Source organism: Rhipicephalus microplus, unplaced genomic scaffold (genome assembly GCF_043290135.1).
Source record: "Rhipicephalus microplus isolate Deutch F79 unplaced genomic scaffold, USDA_Rmic scaffold_14, whole genome shotgun sequence".
Taxonomy (NCBI): Eukaryota; Metazoa; Arthropoda; class Arachnida; order Ixodida; family Ixodidae; genus Rhipicephalus; species Rhipicephalus microplus.
The window spans coordinates 33083788-33097988 of NW_027464587.1; the positions used below are offsets into that span (position 1 = coordinate 33083788).

Below are 14201 nucleotides of genomic sequence, written 5' to 3' on the forward strand. Positions count from 1 at the left end.
GTAACAATTTCGTAATGGATGAAAAACTTTTATTGGGGTCCTGAAGGATTCCACCCCCGTTTCATAGGGGTAGAATCGCGGGCCGCTCCCACGTTGGGACGGGGAGGCCCAGCCTCACCGCCGCATCGTGGGCCTTCTGGACAGCCTTGAGTTGTTGTATGAGAACCGGACTCGTGAGCATTAAATGAAAGGAGTTCTCAGAAAATTCTTCACTTTTTCTTTGTAAAGAGGGGCACCTCCAGTGCATGTGGTTAAAATCACTGCGATTCTGGCAGTCTGGACAAAGTTCTGAAATATTGGAGTAATGGCTATAGGTTACGAGGCTAGGGTATGTTCCCGTCTGAAGCATGCGAAGAGAGATTGCCTGTGGCCTAGACAACTTTTCGTGTCGCAATGAAAATGACCTACGGCCTAATTGATAATGCTTCGTGATCTCGTTGAAGGTAGTTAAAATGTCCCTAAAATGAAGGCTGCTGGCTGACTCCTCTGTCTGAGAAGCACAAGTCCCGGCGCGGTAAGTGAAGCCTCGCGCCTTGGAGTGGGCTAGCTCGTTGACATTGGGAAGGCCTCCAACCCTTAAGCCAAGGTGAGCAGGGAACCAAATAATTGTGTGGTGGGTGAGTTCCTTGTGAGCGAGAATTCTCAAAACTTCCTTGCAAACGGAACCAGAAGCGAAGGCTCTAGCAGCGGATTTAGAGTCCGTATAAATATCAGTCCTTTGTGGATCAAGGAGTGCTAGTGCAATGGCCATCTGTTCTGCTTTGTAAGAAGAAGGGGTTCGAACTGACGCCGAGGATAAAATCTGACCCTTAGTATACATAAAAAAATACTTATTGGTGTGCAGTCTAACGCTCAATAAAGAAAGACTGTTTGTGAAGCAGGACTTAGTGAATTTATTACAAATAATACGAAAGTGCATAGGAACAACACGCGACTCGCAAAAGTATGCATCGCCTCACGCTAGCGTCCGGCGATAAAAAAGAAAAAAAAATGACAGCCCCAATAATCTTTCACAGATAAAATAAAACTGCAAAAGTGTGGCATTCGAGAGAGCCCTCCCCTTTCGTGCCCCGTTCGGAGATAGCTCTCATGTTGGCGCTGTGCGGCTCCATCACCGCGAACATGGCCACTATCGTTTTGCCGCTAGGACTTTCCGTCTGGCGAAAGCCACGCATAGTATTTTCCTGCACCGAGACACGTGTCCGAACGTGCCCGGACAATGCTTTGCCCCCGCGTCGCACTAGCGCACGTCACCATCACGTCACTGAGCATGGCCTAGCCTCATTGGCCGCCCTTAACAAGCCATATTCCCAAGAAGTTGCTTCCGCCCGGCGCTCGCCAGCCTGGCAGGTGCTCACGGGCCTTCAATTACACTATACTGCAAAGGCGGACGCGCTGCTTCAGCGCGCAGTTTCTCATACGCGTGCACTTCTGCTGCCCTTTCTGTGATAGCCGTAGCACCTGCCGGCAAACATGTACTCGATCGGTCCTTTGAGATGACGTCACTAGATGGACCGCAATTCCATGATGGTCCTAATTGTCCTACTGTGCTGTATCTCGTATTAATTATCTTTGGTAAATGTGAAGCATTTCTTAGCGAACTTCGGCGACATTGAGCGTATCTATCTATCTAGCCGCGTACGACTGTTAGCTCTCCTGGCCGTTTCGATAGTGGTATCGATACCAAACTTATATGGAGTAACATGACTGTATAACATATTTGACTGCATAATATATTTGACTAGTTATAAAATGAAAAACATGACATATATGTCACGAATATCATGATTTACATTTCATTGTCCTGCAGCTCTTGCAGTGGTTTCGTTCACATGGCATGTTGCAAAACTGGTATGGTGTGGCATGATTTCATGGCGAACACAAGCGACAGACCCTAACATTAAAATCATGACATTCATATCATGTAACAACATGACTACATGCCACGCTCATGATGCGTTCTTGGATGTTTCGCTAGCGTCACATATACCAAATTTGGTATTACAGTACGTGAATGAATGATGAAGGTATTTGACTGGTGCAAACACGATAATCATGAGATGCGTGTCTTGTAACAACATGACTACATGCTATGCTCATGATGCGCTGGTGGCCGTTTCGCTAGCTTCATTTACACAAAATTTCGTATTACGGGATGTGAATGAATGAGGAAGGTATGATACTGGTGCAAACATGATAAACATGAGATGCGTGTCATTAACAACATGGCTACATGCCACACTGATGATGCACTCACTGCCGTTTCGCTAGCTTCACATATGTCAAATTTTGTATTACGTGACGCCAATGGATGACGAAGGTATGTGACTGGTGCAGACACAATAATCATGAGATGTGTGTCATGTGAAAACATGGCTACATGCCACAGTCAAGGCGCCAATACATTTCGACGTGAAGCGGTGCGCGTGCTCCCCGGCGTTCATTGTATCGCGTCACGCCGGTGTTGCCACGCCAGACGCTGGTCCTTTCATATACTCACAGGCGCGCGCCGCGCGGCATTGCTTTGACGCATGGGCGCTTCAGCCCGTCTGGCGTCCCTCCGTCACAAAAATAGGGAGACGCGGTGTTGTCTGGGTAATGCATCGGCGAGAAATGCATCATGTCGCATTTCGCACCGGTTTTCATCGGGCCGCGCCGACGGACGCTGGTGGCGCCTGGCGTCAGACTATAGAGCGCCAGCGTTTTGCTAACGTTGCGTCCCTGTGCCCAGTGTGCGCGGTCGTCAACGCTACGATGAAGTATATTGGACCCTTCATGATGCGCTTGCGGCTATTTTGCTAGCTCCACATATACCAAATTTAGTGTTACGTGACGTCAATGAATGACGAAATATATGATTGGTGAAAACATGATAATCCTGACACGCGTGTCATGTAAGAGCATGACAACATACCACAGTCATTGTGTGCTCGCGGCCGTTTCGCTAGCTCCACATATACTAAATTTGGTATCACGTGATGTGAATACATAACGAAAGTAAACGACACATCCAAACATAATAATCGTGACACGGAAGTCATGTACGGCATCATTTACCTCCACCTCGTAGCGTTGTGCTGATTTTAAAGTGATATATCAACATTTCCTATACGTGCTTCGAATATCATTGATTCCCAGTGTACGTGGGATCTGCCTTTTTTTATTAGCTACCTTGTGTGCTTCTTTTCGCCCTGTCGGAAAGTAGAACAACCCGGTCGTGGTGTCCTCATGCGTGATGGCTGTGAAGAACGTCGCATCCGTCCTCAGTCGCTTCATAGGCTAAGCTTCTTGACCAACCATATCCCCACGAGATATTACAACTGCGTTGCTCGCATCAGTTTTTGGTGCAAGTAATCACACGCGACTGTCCAAGGGAGAGTAATACTGAATCAATAGTCTCAGACTACCATCTGACTGTGAAAGGATGCGGAATTTATTCGTAGCGCTGAGGACGGCAAATATATGCTGCTCAAAGCAGCACAGAGTTTCGATGAAGCTCGGCTTGCGCATGCGAGTGCGAGACCATGGGCTTGAGAAGAAACGTTACACTCCACTGGTACTTGCCGGCAGAGGTTATTATCTATTTATTTGATGCGCTTACACGGATACACAAGAACACAGAGGAAAGGGAGAGAGCAAGCTGGCGACTGCCACTTCGAGGGGCACAGCGCCTGCTTATTCTTTCGGTGGGAGGCGGGAAGAGACAGAGGAGAGGCAGATAAGAAGAGAGAAAAAGGATAGACGAGGGAAAAAATGGCGACGACTTCGGCAAGCACAAGTAAACTAGAAATGAAAAAAGTCTATAAATGGGCTGCTAGATACGTTTGGTTCATAAAAGTAAGTAGAGCTCAATGGGCCTAGTCGCGTCGGGAAGCACAACTTATCAGAAAGAGGTAATCTTCAATGGTCTTGCACCTAACGAGGAGGTGCGACTAAATTTCAAGGCTAAAACAAGCCTCTTGTGGGCTTCCTCTGCATGCTAGAACACTCCGCATGAACGGAAGGACAAAGCAAACGTTTAGAACTTATTTTAGTTTATCTTCAAATGGAACCTAAATGCTGAATCTCTCAACCGAATCCTATTGATTTTCATTTTTACATACTGCAGACTCAATCAGGCTTTTGCAGCAGTTGGAAAAGACAAAAAAAAGAACGAGAACGAATCAACATTCTTGAAAAGGCTTCGAAAAATTCTGGAATTGGTAGAAAACGAACGCTTCTGGGCAGCATAATCCTGGCTTCTATAGTTGCAGGAAAAAGCAGTATTCCAACATGTCAGTGGGGGTGAAAAAAATTGCGATGTGAAAGGTGTGTTCACTCATCGTAGAGGAAAATCTGGAAAGTTCCACATATAATTCTAGAGGGCCAAAGCGAGAAGAATTGATTAAACTGTGCATGAATTTTAGGCATTCAACATGGCGACGCAACGCAAGTGTAGTGAGACCTAGCTGTGAAGGGAAATTCACTGGAGAAAAATTTTTGTCATATCTCTCTTGCCTATAAAGCACACGGCTCTTTTTTGAACAGATTCTAATTTGTTGATGCCACATTTTTTACGGCGGTTCTAAGCCACACTACTATATTCGACAATGGGGTGCAAAAGAGTTTTGTAAGTAAGCAGTTTGATTTCCTGAGGAACAAGACGAAGCGTACAATGTGAATATTGCAAACACTTCTGGGCTTTGTTGCATGTGAGATCACTATATTTAAACCATAATAAATTTCCTGTCCTAATAATACCAAGGTACTTAAATTCGGACGCCCTACACAGACTAACATCGTTAAAACCATAGTCAAAAGTAAATAGGCATCAACATCTAATAAATGACACAATGACTGTCTTGGACAAGTTAATATTCAATTGCCAAGAATTGGACCAGCTACAAAAGTTAGAAAATGAATAGTTAAGAATGAAATGATTCAGTCGAGATACGACAGTATGACAGAAGATGCAGTCATCTGCGAAAAGGCGTATTTTCACAGAAATGTGCAAGGGGAAGTCTCTAATATAAAGCAGCAATAGGAGGGGTCCTAACACAGAACTCTGAGGAATTCCTGATGAAACCGGCATCGAAGGCGAGTTAGTAGAGTTGAAGTAAATATTATGAACGCTGTAAAATAAAGTCGACTATCCAGCCAATCAATGATGCATTCTTTAGTAAAATAAACAGTTTGTGCAATACCTTGGGGTGAGATACAGTGTCGAAGGCCTTCTTGGCCAAATCAATGAATATGGTGTGAACCTGGTCACCCATGTCTAAAGAGGTGCTGATGTCATGGACTAATTTGGTCAGTTCAGTAATGGTGTCAAAACCACGTGTGAAACCGTGCTGGTACTCGATATATTGTTTATTGCAAGGAATTTTATTGGAAAGTATTATGCTCGAGCCTTTTACAAGAATGTGTTTTTAAAGAGATTGGTTTATATTGTCACGCGATAAGAGCTAGAAGGAACGTACAAAAGGACGTGACTGTGAAAAATCTCAGAGACAAAGAAGGACGTCTCCGCTGGCACGGGTTGCTCGTCGTCGTCTTCCTTGTTCACCGGCACAGAACTGACCCACTGTTAACTGGCACAGACCACCAGGTGGCATTATTCCTGCTCCCAAGAGAGCATCGTCCCGATGCTCAAACAAAAGTGTGCACAGCAGAGGGTCGAAGTAGGTATCATAAAAAAACATTAAACAAATTAGTGCACGAGAGAAAATGCGTCCTGGGTCCGGCAACCGGAAATAAACGGCATTCACTGTTCACATGAAGAGTTCACTGGCACAAGAAAAAAATTCGCATCACCGCGTAAAGTATGGTTTTAGGCGGACTACGTGTACAGTCCCTGAGCGTGGTAACCTGCGCTGGGATGATGGTGAGCCTCCGTCTGGAACCACTTTGTAGTTGACGTCGCTCACACGTATGAGTACTTTGTAAGGTCCAAAGTACTTCCTCAAGAGTTTCTCACTGAGACCTCGCCGCCTAATGGGTGTCCAAACCCAAACTTGGTCACCAGGTTCATAATTAACTTCTCGATGGTGGATGTTGTACCACTGTGCATGTGCGCACTGTTGAGTTTGGATGTGCACACGGGCCAGTTGACGTGCTTCCTCAGCGCGCTGAATGTACTCATTGATGTCGAGGGCTAATTGGTCGAGCTTGTCGATGTCCTCATATGGAATCATGGCGTCCAGCATAGTTCTAACATCTCGATCATAAACGAGCCGGAATGGCGTGAAGCGTGTAGTTTCCTGTGTTGCAGTGTTATAAGCAAATGTTACGTAGGGCAGGATGTCGTCCCACGTTTTGTGCTGCACATCCACATACATAGAGATCATGTCGGCTAGCGTTTTGTTTAGCCTTTCTGTTAAAACATTACTCTGAGGGTGATACGCAATGGTCTTTCGATGGGTTGTGTAACTCAACCAGAACATATCATCGAAGAGTTTCGCTGTGAATGATGTCCCTTGATCAGTGATGACATATGACGGGGTGCCATGCCGTAGCACAATTTGATGCATAGAAAAACTGGCAACTTCAGATGCGGTCCCTCGTGGCAACGCCTTCGTCTTAGCGTATGCGTCAAATAATAGGTTGCGACAGTAATCCATTTTTTGCCAGAAGAAGACAAAGGAAACGGGCCTAGGAGGTCCATCCACACTTGTTCAAACGGTGCACGTGGTGGATCGAATTGTTGTAGATGGCCTGCAGGCTTTAAATGTGGTGTCTTGCGACGCTGGCATTCACGACATCCCTTCACGTAGCGTTTGGCACAGGCAGACATTTTAGGCCAGTAGTAGAGTTGTCGCACACGATCCATAGTTCTCGAGTAGCCCAGATGGCCAGATGGGGGCTCGTCGTGGCAAGCTAATAAGACGTCATCGCGGAGAGCTTCAGGCACGATGAGAAGATGAGATCTGTCACCAGAACTGGCGTTCCTTTTGTATAAGACGCCATTTTGTAGGCAAAACGATGGCAACGTTTGCGACAATGGACGAGGAATGGGCGTGGTGCCACCTTCTAAATGACCTATAACCATTCTTAGATCGGCATCATTTAGTTGATGAGACATCAGATTCGGTCCGCTGACAGTTGCCACGAAGGCACCATCCTCTTCTGCGCTAGTACTGGCGGATTGAAGAGGTGCTCGTGATAGCGTGTCGGCGTCTTCGTGCTTTTTGCCTGACTTGTACACGATGGTGACATCAAATTCCTGAAGGCGCAGACTTCATCGTGCTAATCTTCCTGAAGGTTCTCGTAGACTGGTTAACCAGCACAAAGCATGATGGTCAGTCACCACTCTAAATGGTCTTCCATAGAGATATGGTCTAAACTTTGTAATTGCCCAAATGACAGCGAGACATTCTTTCTCTGATGTGGAATAGTTAGATTCTGCGCGAGACGGTGTGCGACTTGCGTAGGCTATTACCCGTTCAATGGAATCTTGTCTTTGTACCAAAATAGCTCCAAGACCAATATTGCTGGCATCAGTGCATACTTCAGGGTCAGCATCTTCATCGAAGTGGCCGAGCACGGGAGGGGAAGAGAGCTGGTGCTGTAGTTCCGCAAAGGCAGTCTGCTGCTCGTCAGCCCAGACAAATGGTATGTCATCACGCGTGAGGCGTAATTGTGGCTCCGCAGTGTTAGAGAAATTTTCAACAAAGCGCTGGTAATACGCGCACAGACCCAGAAATCGTCGAAGACTTTTCTTGTCGGTTGGAGGTGGAGAAGCGGTGACGGCAGCAGTTTTGTCAGGATCAGGCCGAACACCAACGGCGCTCACGACGTGACCAAGAAACTTTAATTCTTCGTAGCCGAAATGACATTTCTCAGGCTTGAGTGTGAGATCGGCCAATCCAATGGCTTCGAGCACATTGCGAAGGGGACGAACATGCTCGTCAAACGTTTCTGAAAACACAACGACATCATTAAGGTAGACGAGACAGCTTTTTCACTTGAGGTCTGCCAGGACGGTGTCCATCATTCGCTTGAATGTGGCTGGAGCGGAACAGAGGCCGAAAGGGAGCACTTTGAATTCATAAAGGCCATCCGGCGTTACAAAAGCGGTCTTTTGCCGGTCACGTTCATCGACCTCTATTTGCCAATAACCGCTCTTCAAGTCGACGGACGAAAAATACTTCACGCGTCGCAGCTTGTCCAGAGAATCATCGACTCTGGGCAACGGGTACACGTCTTTCTTTGTGACATTGTTCAACTTTCTATCGTCGACACAACTCAAACGCTGCTTGTTCGCTTCAGAAAGCGTTGGATTGATGTCGACGCTGCGGAAAGGCGCTTCAGCAGTGCCGATGGCCTCGGAAGCAAAACACTCGGTGACATTAGCGACTGGGTCGGCTTAGGCGATGACAGTTTCAGGAAAAAGGTGTCGGTGCTCGTAGCTGAAGTCTGTGACAAAAACGTTGCAGTGATCATCATGAAGGTCGACAAGGCTTTCCACTACGCAGACACCCTGAGACAGCAAAAGCGGGTGATTGCTTTCTACGACTGCTTCACCGTGCATCACTCCATCCCACGCCACCTGAACCACAACAGTTGCACGGGGTCGTAACGTGACAGCGTCGTCGACGACGCGAAGAGGCACTCGGGAGTGGCTGGGGTCGGCGTAAGCTGTTGTGGCGTTTCTGGTCGCGAAGGTGACTAGACGTCGTCGAATGTCAATTATAGCCCCATGCTCCCTGAGAAAATCCATGCCAATGATCAGGTCTCGAGAACACTGCCGGAGAATGCTCAAACTGGCAACAAATGTACAACCGCGGACTTGCAGTCTTGCCGTGCACATACCAAGTGGCGTGACGATATGCCCGCCAACTGTACGAATTGGCGTTCAGTTCCAAGGCGTCGTTACTTTCTTGAGAAGGGCGGCCAGCTTTTCGCTAATTATGGAATAGTCCGCACCAGTGTCCACTAAAGCGCAAACTTCGCGACCATCTAGCAGAACAGGAATATCAAAGGAAACTCTTCCGCAATCAGCCGGTGGTGTCGTTGTCGATGTATCGTCGGTATCTTCAGTCCGCGTCGATAGGGGGTCTTGAGCATGACCAGTCTGAGCGGCCTTGCCCCTGAAGGTGCCAGCCACCTTCGTCTTCCTCGTTCACCGGAACAGAACTGACCCACTATTCACTGGCACAGAACACCAGGTGGCAATATTTGCATAACAATTGAACTTTACATGATACAAATAAGGGGAGAATTGAAGCACGTTTTCGCGATGATGGATATGTCACTGACGAGAAAGCTTTGCAAGCACGTCTAGAACTTATTGCAATAATGTCGAGAACTGTCGTAGCTCCGTGGGAAGTACGGCGAAAGTTGCAATGACATCACACCAAATCTGTGGTGTGCGTAGGCGTGCGCAGGTTTTCCCTTCACAGGGAACAAACTTTCATCGCAGTGCACCCACTCTCTATTATGTCAATGCATTGGTCTGACTTCGCGTTCCATCCCTATTTTGTTATTCTGTGGGACATTGCTTGCACCCCCCCCCCATAGGTGAATAAAGCAGTGCTGCCCGCTTTCTACATATATATATATATATATATATATATATATATATATATATATATATATATATATATATATATATTTATATATATATTCTACAAATATATATAATTCTACATATATATATATATATATATATATATATATATATATATATATATATATATATATAGAATTCAAAGAGTGCCCAACATGTTTTCTACAAACCCTTCAAACGTGATGTGTCGGTGATTGCTGATCGTAGGAGTAGATTCCATTGAGATGTAGTTCATGGAACGAAAGCATGCAAATGGTTTGTGGTTCTGCATTGAGGAACATGAAATTTTTGCCGAAGATCAATTCTGGGTGGTATGATTGAGGGGGGTTTAACAAAATGTTCATGAAGGCCATTGTTATGATAATAAAGCTTCTGAAAGAGACTTAGCCGGGCTATTTTACGCCAAATGGCGAGTTCAGGAAGGTTGAGCTGAGAGTTCATCAGTGTAACACTGGCCGCGCGGGTATAATTGGACAAGATAAAGCGAACTGAACGATTCTGGACTGCTTCCAATTCATGTGTTAGTGTAGTGCCACCAGGATCCCAGATGGATGATGCATATTCAAGCGATGAACGAATGTAGGTACTGTAAATAAGCTTCTTAAGGAATGAAGGTGCCATGTAGAAGTTTTTGCGAAAATACCCGAGTTTACGGTTAGCTTTGGCAATGATGTACTTCAGATGATGGTTCCATGTCAGGTTATTTGATATAGGAACACCTAAATATTTGTAAGAGGAACAGCCTCGAGGTTGGTATCGTTGAGGTGATACTGTGGACAAACAAGTGAAGTGCGGCACACACGTATTGCTTTGCATTTAAAAAGTTCAATTCCATGTTCCATAATTGGCACCAGGTTAATATGATATCTAGATCCATCTCAAGCGAGGTAACATTGTCTTCATTACTTATTTTTCGATATATTACGCAATCAGCAAATAGGCATACCTTTGATGAGACGTTAGTGGGCAAGTCATTCATGAAAATTAATAACAGCAAGGGTCTCAATACAGAGCCTTGGGGCACGCCCGATAGCACCGGTTGGACGGGGGAGCAAACATTGGTAGCAGGAACAAATTGTGTTTGGTTTGAAAGAAAGGCTCGAATCCAGTTAGGCACGTTAGGGTCTAGATTTAAATATTTCAGCTTAAGAAGTAGTAGCTCATGACTAACCTTGTCAAACGCCTTCGAATAATCTAAAAAACTACAGTGAATGGTATATCCAGAGTCGAGTAGGACATGCAGCTCGTTACTAAAGACTAAGAGCTGAAATTCACAGGAGTTTTTACGGAAGCCATGCTGGGAGGTTGTGAAAAACTGGTTAAACACGAGAAAGTTAACAAGGTGAGTGAAACTGATATGCTCGAGTATTTTGCACGGGACAGATGTGAGCAATATTGGACGGAAATTTAATGGATTGTGTTTCACCCTTAATTTGTGAACTGGTACTATCTTACCAACAAGCCAGTCTTCCGGAAGGCTAGAGTGCTGCAAAAACTGTGAACAATTGCATGACCGGATAATAGAGCACTATTCAACAGTGTTTTTCAGTAATTTAGTATTGATTACGTCAACTGCACATGATGACGAGTTTTTAAGTTTTTAATGACCGCACGAATACCTTCGGAGGTAACAAAAATAGCATCTATGGGTAGGTAATGGGGTGACGGCAAAGTGATTTCGTTGTTGAAGTTACCTGGTGTGAGAAAACTTTTATGAATGTGTCGTTTTGTAGAGATGCGCGTTCTACGTCGGGCACGGGATGCCCACGGGATGCCCAGCGCGATTCTCGCTGCCACGCAAGAAATTCCAAAGCTGTCTAGCGTTATTTTTCAGCATAGTTGGTAGAGTTTTACTGAAAAAGAAAAACTTTGCGTGTTTCAGTGCTAATAAATAAGTTGCAGCGGCAGATTTGTAAATTGACCAACGCTGATCAGACAAGGATTTGATAGCAGCACGATAAAATCTTTCCCTACGGTTATAAAGAAGATTAACGTATTTGTTGTACCATGAAGCACCAGTATTGCAAAACACTTTCTTGATAGGCATATATTTAACAGTTAGCTTGAATACTTTAGCCTTGAATAAGTCCCAGTTGATCTGCACCGATCTTTCTGTGTAGTTGGGTAAGAACTCATCTAGAAAAGTGCCCAAATCAACGCTCATTGAGTCAAAGTCAGCCTTTTTGTAATCGCGTATTGTTTTAAGCTCCTTACGCATGCGTGAGAATTGTACTACGATATCCACTTGAATTATGTTGTGATCGCTGATACCAGGTACACTGGTCACAGAAGATACGATAGTTGGTTCTGATTTCAAAATAAGGTCAAAAATGAAAGATGTAGTATTAGTAACGCGAGTGGAAAATTAACAAGTTGCGTAAGACCAAAATAAGAACAGCTGCGAATGAAATTCTGTGCTTCAGCTGAGTTGGGCAATAAATATGAGTAATAAGTAGACCACACAATAATAGCAAAATTGAGATCGCCAAGTAGAATGACAGCTGCGTGGGGAAGCAAAACTTTCAGGTGACTCAGAGAATCATGTAAGTCGTCGCAAAAACATGAACAACCGGTTGGTGGGCGGTAACATACGCCATTGACAACTTGTTTTAAAAGCCACGCTGAGGACACACACTCTTCAGCCAAAGGGTGTTAAAAGGGTGTGTGGTTAGTCCTTTGGGGGAATAATGGAGCTGCCACAACCATCAATCCCATTAAGGACTAACGGCACCAGGTCTAACAGTTAGTCCTCACAGGCGAGCTCAAGGGACTAACGTTTAGTGCTCACATTTACTCCTTAGTGAGTAACCGTTAGTTCCACAATTCACCCCAAAGGACTAACATTTAATCCCTCCATTTGCACCTTAATGGGCAACTGTTATTCCCCGTAGTCACACCTTACCGGGCAACCGTTAGTCCTTACAGTTGCACGTCGCTGGACGAACGGTTGATCCACTCAAATACTCCAATGGGATGAACGTTTTTATCCCCGTTCAAACATTGTTTTTATTTATTTTCCGTCAGGCCTATTACTTTTTTTTCCTGTTTTTCTGTGCAGTGGGCAACAAATAGCACAGAAGAAAACACGCGAAAAAGTAGTTCGCATCCTATGTGTAACTGTTTTCGCAGTCACGGCAACGACGAAAGACAAAAGTGACACATCGAAATCTTTTATTTTTCTACATACAGATGAAGTTTCCCATTCTTTTAAGTGAATTCATGGTGAATTGTACAAGTCTAGTCTCGTTGTCATGTCTTGTTCAATCCTTGTGGAGCTCCTCCGACGGAAGCGATAAATGACAGGCATTGCAGACGCCAGCGCACGTAGCCTTCTGCGTGTTGTGTTACCCCGGCTGTACGTACAATAGGATTGTAAAAATTGTTAGACACGCGTGACAGAAGATGAAGACACACACATATGACAAGTACGCGCAAGTTAATACAAAGACATGCGTGTAAATTATGACACACAAATAACTTTACCTTCCCATCTCGTACAGTCCTTCTGAAGCTGCTCTGACGAAAGAGATGGATGACAGACATCGCAGATGCCAGCGCACACAGCCTTCAGCACGGTGTCGTACCACGGCTGCAGAAGTATGTAAAATAGGAAGTCACACGGTACAGAGGATGAATACGAATGCATATGAGAAGTACATGCAAAATGAAACAAAAAATACGTGAGATATGACATGCTAATAATTTCACCCTTGATGTGACACATCGTCAAAGACTAATTTCACCCTTGATGTGACACATCGTCAAAGACTCATTTTCATCCCCGTAGCGCAACAGCTTAGGAGCGGCGGCGGCAGCCGTAACTCCGTGAACCACCGTGCTCCAGTAAGTCGGCTAGTCCTAAGCGAGCGACGTCGTTCAGCTCGAGCAAGCCAACGCGAAACCAAACACGGCACTGCACGCGGAGTGTCTGCCTCCAGCGAACTTCGAACAGGAGAGCGAGCGTACGCTTGGCCGCCACCACGAACAGCGCCGTGCCGGTTTGGAGCTAGCGCCGAAGAAATCGACGGTAATGCGGCCCCTTTTCAAAAACTCGAGCGAGTGCAGCGCGCAAACACGAGTCCGCCACCGCGACCAACGAACGACGCCGAGCTGTTGCGACCGCTTGACGGGGAAGCCAACTGTAATGGCGACCAATTTTCAGTGAGTTCTGACGCTAGCGAAAGTCCCGCCAGCCCGTGCTGGTGCACTTACAGCGCCCGACATACTACAACCAAGCTCGTTACGACAATCCGTAACGTGTTTTCGAAGACTTCCAGCACAGCGACAAGGTCTCAGCCCAATATCGTGACCCCGGAGCTCATCGCCGCGGCGAGGACAGGCGAGCACTCGATGAGCGAGCGTGCAGGAGACTGACGGCAGTGGCGGCATTTTCAGGCGGTCGCAAAGCACAGGCGAACTGAACGCGCTAGCTAACCTTCGCGGTGCATTTCATGCGTGCGATATACAACACCACGGAACCCGTTGCCGGCAAGTGCGATTCGTATCGCACACGCGACAAGTAGAGTAGAATAGAGATGTATCACCTACTCGCGAAAGAATCCAGCGCTGATTTCTGCCCTGAGTCAGACTGAAGTAATGTATCCGATAGGCCTTCTGTCTTCTCGGCCGCCATGTTGGTCATTCCAACTGTTGC

At 45.8% G+C, this 14201-nt stretch overlaps 1 protein-coding gene across 1 annotated transcript in view; it reads left to right on the forward strand.

Moving 5' to 3' along the window:
• Nucleotides 1-14201, forward strand: part of LOC119180815 (uncharacterized) — a 318155-nt gene that overhangs the window by 169930 nt on the left and 134024 nt on the right. The gene's annotated exons all lie outside the window — the stretch shown is intronic.